Here is a 7649-nt window from a genome sequence, read left to right as displayed (position 1 = left end):
GCTGGCCTGTAGGCTGTTCTAGCCCACTATTAATATTAATAATTATTTTTTCATAAGCGTGTGTTTATTCCCTATGGGTGTGTCCTGGATTCCTGTCCTGCAGACATCCTTGATGGCTAGAGTAACGTCTTCTGATGAAGACTCAATGCTTTATCCTAAACGCCCCCACTAACTTGCCTGAAACAGATACTGTGGCTTCCCCTGGCCAGTTTCAGTCCCATCCCAGTAGATGAGACACTGTATCTCTTGGACACCAGAAGCACTTCCTGATTTCCTCAGATGAGATGAGCTACTTGTTTAAGGGATGACCCCAATTTCTTGGCTTCAGCCAACAAATCAAAGGTGTGAACTTAGTGAGAGCACGTACTTTATCTGTAACACGTAGCCTTAAGAAAATTCTATTGGATTCAAAATAGCATGTTCTTCTCCTAGTGAGCCAGCAACTTCCCAAGATGATTTTGCAAAAGGAGGGATAAAATCCTCTCAGTAAAAAAAAAATCTTTATGTTCTGGAGAAGGTAAGCGGAGAATTGTGGACGACATATAATATTTCTCAATAAGAACTTTAAGATTTAATTAAAGCCTCAAAGTGATGATAAAGCCCTTGTTAAAATAAATATAAGGGCGACATACTTCTGTGTCATCTAATCAGCACTTCTCAAACTTCAACGTGCACGCAAATCACCTGGGGATCTCATCACAAGGCAGATTCTGATTCTGAAAGTCTCAGGTGGGGCCTCAGAGTCTGTATTTCTAGCCAGCAACACATACTGCAAATATTGTTGGTCTGTGGCCCACACTTTGAGTAGCATGGATGTACGCTCTTCTTAAAGCAGTGTTTCTCCAAGGCTGTGCATTGGGTCACTTGTATGAGAGTCTCCTGGGTAATCTGTTAAAAAACAGAGTCCTGTTCTCCATCATGGTTTACTAGATTCAGTGTCTAGAGTGGAAGCCTGGGAATCTGTATTTAACAAACTGCCCACATGATTCTTATCAATGCCATAGCTTGAGAATGAGCACTGTCTAATGGATAAATGGCGAATTTCGGATGACTAGGAAATGTGTGTGAGGAAGGCTTTGGCTGTGGTAAGGACCTTCTCGTGCAGTCAACAGGAATGGAAGGTGCCAAGAAGTTAAGCAGGTGGGGCATTCAGAAATTGGTAGGTACAAATCATTCAGGGAGTATAGACGGTGGGGAAGGATCTCAGATAAGCATTCATGATGATATGATACTGTACTAATTTCTGCTGCTCAAATAATCTTTAATTTTCAGTATTTAGCAGATTGTCCTCACTTTGAAAAATTGTAATTTGGAAAAGGTTGCAGAAAATTCAGTTTTTGTGTTATCTTCTCACTGATTAACATGGAACTTCTCGTTTACTTGAATTCTTCCATTGGTGATTATGTCCTAGTGTTTTTGCTTTTATGTGTTTCTAGTCTTCGGGCCTCAACTCTTTGATGGAGGAGAAAACAATTTTTAAACAAATACTTTTACCGAGTTCATTGCCTCTCAGAAAAAAAAACAAAAATCAAATTATCAAAGATCGTATTTATTTGGTAATAATAGCTAACATTTCCAATGCATTTATCATGCACTTGGAACTGTGACAAATAAATTTGTAATTGCAATGAATCCTAATTATGAGAAATGAGTCATTATTATCCCTGAGGGTAGGTGAGCTTCAAAAGGTCTATTGAGTTGGGAGAGAATGTGTTGCTGGCTGGCTGTGGCCAGTGTGTCAGTCTGCAGTGGTCTCCATCTTTTTTCCTTTCATAGAAACTTCTCAGGTTGTCAGATCAGGTGTTGCCTGCTCCCTGCAGCTTTGACCAAACCCAGAAACGCTGACCCAAAGGGAATGCATGTGTTTGGCAGCACTGTCCTGCTCTACATAGAAGAATCTTACTTAAGAGAAGCCAAACATGATCCCTTGGTTTTTTAAACTTGTCACAGAGAATCGTATCACCTTGAAAAAGGTAAAATTGGTAGCGGTGACAAACGACTTTACTTGGTGTCACCTTAGAAACGGACAGCCCCATCCGTGCCACATTAATTGCCATTTATAATGGAGGAGAAATCAGTAGGCAAAGAATATTTAACATGGAATTTTTACATAGTGCTTATTACCAACTGGAGACTGTTAGAAGTTGTGGGTGGATCTGAATGAGGGTGTGCCCTCCCTATCCCTAAAATAAACAGTTTTCACCTTGGAGTTTTCACATGGGAAGACATGATTCACCATAGCCAAAGTGTTAAGAGAAAGACAGAGGAAAGAGATTAAGAGAGTGAAATTCTCTTTGTCTGGCAGTAATACAGCCATGGCTGCTGTCTCTTGATACTTGTCTGGGACAGAGCCTCAGAGAGCAGTTTCCAGGCTCTCGGTCTCACATGGAAAGGTGCTGGCTCAGGTAGTATATGGTCATCAGCTGTGACTAGTTGGCCATCAGCAGTTACCGGTTAGCTATTAGACACTAATATAACTGCCGTGGCTACGCTGGGGCATTTGTTGGCTGGCAGAGAAGCGGTTGGCGGATTGCGGATCGTGTGGATCCTGTTTCCTGTGTCTCCAACCCAGCCGCCACCGTGAATATAATGGTATGACTCCCCTATCTATGGCTCACTTGTTGTTCCTTTTTGGTCTCACCATGTCCCGCATTCTTGTGCAGGGAACAGGAGATGAGACCCTGCATGACAGTCCCATAACTTTTTTCATCCTTTTCGTTTTAATCTTTCTGGTTGCTCATATTTTCTATGCCGTTGTAAACAGCATAATACTGAGCATTTTTAAAAAAATCCAAGCCAACAATTTCTGCCTTATTGGCAGGTTTACTGTATTTACATTTATTGTCACCTCTGAGATATCTGTTCAGGCAAAGAGCATTAGAGTCATCCTTGACGCAGCTCTTTCACATGGTATGTGGAATCTATCAGCAAATCCTGCTGTAGGTTCTGCCTTGAAAAGCTCTCCAGATTCTCCAGCCTTTCTCACCACCTTCACTCGTCAAGTTGCAGTTGCCTCTCATCTGGGTTCATAAAACAGCATCTAGAAAGATCCCCTTAAAAAAAAAAAATAGATCATCTTTCTCCACTCAAAAAATTCTCCAAGACTACACATTTTATTTAGAGTAAAAGTCAAGTGTTTTGAGTGACCCCGGTGGTCCTATGTAATAGGTTCCTGGGTCACCTCTAATCTCACCTCTTCCTACTCTCCCCATTGCTGTATGTGGCCTCATTTAGCATATGCTAGCCTAAGGATATTGCTTTGCTGTTTCTCAGTCTGGAACGCTCTCTCGCCATACGCCCACATGGTTCAATTCCTTACCTCCCTTATATTTTTTTGAATGTTGCTTTTTCAATGAGGCCGTCTCTCACAAGCCTTCTTCCATCCTTAACATATTCACTGCACCTGTTTGTCTTGTGCTTTATCATCATAAGACATGCCATGTGATTTATTTATTGATCTGGTCTATTGTGTTTCCCCCTCACTCCCACTAGTGTAGAAGATTCATGAAGGCAGGTATTTTTCTATGTTTTATTTACTGCTCTATTCCTGGTTCCTAAAACAGTATCTGGCTTTTAGTAGGCACTTTATACTATAATTGTTGAATGAATGAATTTGTTTTGTTTCTACCATCTTACTTTTTATGTTTTTTTCTCCTTTCTTGCCTTTTCTTAGATTGAGGTTTTGTTTTAGTTTTCATTTGTGCCATTATACTTGTTTGCAAGACATATTACTTTTTATACTCTGTGTTCTTAACATGGATAACCTTTCAATTTTAATTTTTAATTTAATTGTGCATAAATGTAACCAAATCTAATTAGATTCTAATGAAGAATCTAATCAGAATCTTAACCCTACAGAACAATATTGTTTTTGCTTTTAAGCTGCTGATTTCAAACTGCCTTCCTGGGTCATCTCAGTACTTAATTTTTTAATAAGATTTGAATATTCAACAATAAAACGAGTAGTCATTACAAAAAAAAAAAAAAAGAGCTGAAGGAAGGAAGAGAGGGAGGGAGGAAAAGAAAAGCATCCATCTTTCCAGATGTTTACATTTACTGCGATAGAGTTGCAGCACAATAGTCTAACGTTTCTCTTTGACCTTGGAGTTTTTAACCATAAATTTCACCTTACTTGATTCAAATAAAAAGGAATTAGGAATGGAAGTTTTATATTTGATACATATTTTTTATTCATTCCTTTATTTTCTTTCTTTCCTAAAACTTTATGTGTAGTCTTTATAAACAAAAACATAATACTTGTCTTAGGGGAGTTTAGTCCAATCACATTTAATGGACCTACCACTAAACTTAATTTTAATCCTTCCCTCTGGCTTTATGACTTTTCTTTATTTCACTTTGTGTGTGTGTGTGTGTGTGTGTGGTTCAGGCAAGTTATTATTTCTTCCCTATATTTCCCTCTATTTGTAGAAGTCCTATTCAGTTTTACTACTAGGCTAAAGATTATTGCTTCTGTCCCTATACTAATAGTCTAACCCTTCATTTTCTACTATTGCAATAAAACACAAGGTTGGGTAGCGCCAACATCCACCCCTGTTCACACTTAGGTAATAAGGGGCCTGAGAAGCAGAAATAGTCATAAGGGACAAACTGAATCCCTTGTGAGCCTTCTAAATTTTTTTGTCAGCTATTTATTATCTAATACTTTTTTGTGTAAAATTTCTTCATTGATCTGTTTCTATCCTTTATAACAATAAGGGCTTGAGAGTGGTCCAAATGTAGGCAGGGGTGGAACATTCCAACAAAAAGCTCACCTCAGAGAGAATGCCAAAACGGGCCACATGAAATATGTCACAAAGGAGAACAGGTCTTGCTCCCATCTCTGGGCTTAGTAACTGACCAAACCAGGCTGTGTGAGAAAGAAAACTATCGACTATTTTGTAGGATTCCACTAGATTCCAATGATAACAGGTGCCATCTTTTGGGGCATTATTTATACTCTATTATTATATTTATATTTTATGTTCAATAAATATGCACTCCTTGCAAGCAAGTTCGGCAACAGAACAAGTAATAAGAAGAAAATGGAAATTGTGATGATCTCTCTATCCAGGGAAAACAACTGCTAATCTTTAGGTGTATTTTCATTCAGTCTTTTGTTTTTTTTTTCCCCCTGTGTTCACATTCATTTAAATAATTTGTTACTCTTATACTTCCAGGATTGATTTCATAAAAATTTCAAACTTAGGCACAGTGAAAGATTGTACAAAGTTAACAGGGAAATGTCAAATTGAGGGGAAAAAGAGACCAGTATATATGTCAGACAAAATGTTCCCATTAAACAGTAGAAAACTCAGTATTCTAACCTAAAAAAAAGGGAAGGTCCAAGAGAGAAAGGAGGAGAAAGAAGGAAGGATGGAAGGAAAGAAGGAAGGAAAGAAGGAAGGAAGGAAAGCAGAGAGAAAAGAGAGGAAGGGAGGGAAGAAAATAAAGAAAGAAAGAGTTTGAAAGAGAAAGAGAAAGAAAGAAAAAGAAGGGACCACTTAGGGGAAAACTATCTATTGCTCATTATATGTGAAAGTACAGAATTCCTGGTGCATGACTGTCTGGACTTTGGGTCTTAAAGAATATCTATTTACATACTGTTAAAGTGCAACCATCTAACAGTTTTCTTTCCATACCACCCCACCATGAGACACACTGCTTCAATTTTAAACCAAAAACACAATTAAATAATTTAAATCAATAAATCATTTAAAACACAATGATTCAATTTTAAATCATTTATTTCCCTCTTCCCCCACTAGTGCAAACCCAAGAAAATAGAGTTAAGTGATTTTTGTTTTTGAAGTATGATCCTGTAGAAACTTGTGACAATTTCTAGAATGAGAATACATGTTAAAACTATTTCAGGCACAACACCTATCACATATGGCACCAGAGCGGACTACAATTAGAATAATGATAATATACGCACACTCTACAGCCTTAACTTATTGTAAAAATTACAGAAGACAAACGACTAAAACCTGCTATTATTCTTTAAATTTTCGGAGAGTGTAAGGTTTCTTCTTAACATAGAAATGAACTCTCTCCAACTGCACTCATGATTTCCCTGAATAATACACATCAACAGAAAGTCACCAGATTACTTAACCAAAAAGGTGTATGTTCCAGTTAAATATTACAGATTAGCTTTTGCCTTACTGCTTTTAATGACTCCCAAATCGAGGAGTTGGGCTATTTTTTCTTTCCTAAATCCATATTTGGTGAGTATTTCTTCAGAGTGTTCTCCTAGGACCGCAATGCGTGTGGAAGGGACAGAAGCTGGAGTTTTGGACAAAAATGGAACTGGCATGGGAGCTACCACATCCTGTTGATCTGTGATAAAAGAAGTGCTTCCCTTATTCTTCAAAAGCTGAGAAATATCATCAAATGTCAGAACAGGGCTCACACATGCATCCAGGTCGGCAAAGATCTCACACCATTGTGCTTGCGTCTTCTTCGAAAATATGTCTGCAAAGAGTGTCTTCAGCCTCGGCCAGTCTGGCGAACTCATCTGCTTGGGAAGTTCTGAAGGATTGAGCCTGAGGCCCTTCAGAAATTTCTCGTAGATGTGGGGTTCATAGGCCCCCACGGCCATGAATTTCCCATCAGACGTCTGATAGGTTTGATAGAAGGGCGCACCACCATCATGTAGATTTTCTCCCCTTGCTTTGTTATAATTGTCCATATTCCGCAGGTACCACAGCGCAGAACTAGCATAAGCTGCACCTTCTATCAAATTTACATGAACTGTTTGTCCTTTCCCAGACTGGGCACGTTCAAAAAGAGCCATCACAATGCCCAAGGCCCCAAGAACTCCTCCTCCAATTGTGGAACCCTGCAAATTTGGGGGTGCCTGTGGTATCTCATCTTTCCGGCCAAATTTGGACAACACACCAGACAAAGCCAAAAAGTTAATATCATGCCCTTTGCTTTGGGAATTCTTACTGGATAAGTCCATTCCAGCAGAAAACTTCACGTAGATGAGTCTCGGATTCTTCTGTAACATGTCCTCTGGCAAAATCTTCCCTCTCCCCAGCGCCCCTTCGCGCGTAGGATCAATCAACACATCAGACTGAAGACAGATTTGCTCAAGGACCGCGGCACCTTCTGGAGTTCTCAGGTTTAGAGCCAGCGACTTCTTACCCTGATTCACAAAGTTTGGGAAATATTCATGGTCCCAAACCACACGAGTCACCTGTGCTCCGAAGTCAGCTAGAATCATGCCACAGAAGGAAGAAGGATATCTGCCCTCCAACTCCACTACCCGCACTGTGCTCAAGGCCATGTTTGCTTTACACACAGAAAACTGGGAAGAGCTGGAGTCTGCTGAAGCTTTCTTTATAACTGTAAGGTCAGGACTGTCTGGGGAGGCACTAAAAATGAGAGCCCCACCCATGGAGAGTGAATAAAAGTCTTTAACACTTGGCAGTCTACCACGTTCCACTGGTTTCTATAAACCTGCTCCTTCAGTATGATTACTAAATGGAGGTAGGACAGGGGATGTATCTATAAGTAAATTAAGCTGATCATGTCATTCTCTAATGAAAACTCCTACCATCTCCTCGGGGTATGGTGGTATCATCTGCTGAAATGAGAAAAAATGGGAAGGATCATATCTATGGAGACGGGAGAATGAAATTACA

The 7649-nt window shown here is 39.5% G+C and overlaps 1 pseudogene; it reads right to left on the bottom strand.

Moving 5' to 3' along the window:
* Positions 1 to 6142: 6142 nt before the first annotated feature.
* On the bottom strand, positions 6143 to 7291 carry LOC109449312 (alpha-methylacyl-CoA racemase pseudogene; annotated as a pseudogene).
* Positions 7292 to 7649: the final 358 nt, after the last annotated feature.

Source organism: Rhinolophus sinicus, chromosome 2 (assembly GCF_057876585.1).
Source record: "Rhinolophus sinicus isolate RSI-liver-muscle chromosome 2, RSI-T2T, whole genome shotgun sequence".
Classification (NCBI taxonomy): domain Eukaryota; kingdom Metazoa; phylum Chordata; class Mammalia; order Chiroptera; family Rhinolophidae; genus Rhinolophus; species Rhinolophus sinicus.
This window is presented reverse-complemented; position numbering and strand designations above follow the sequence as displayed.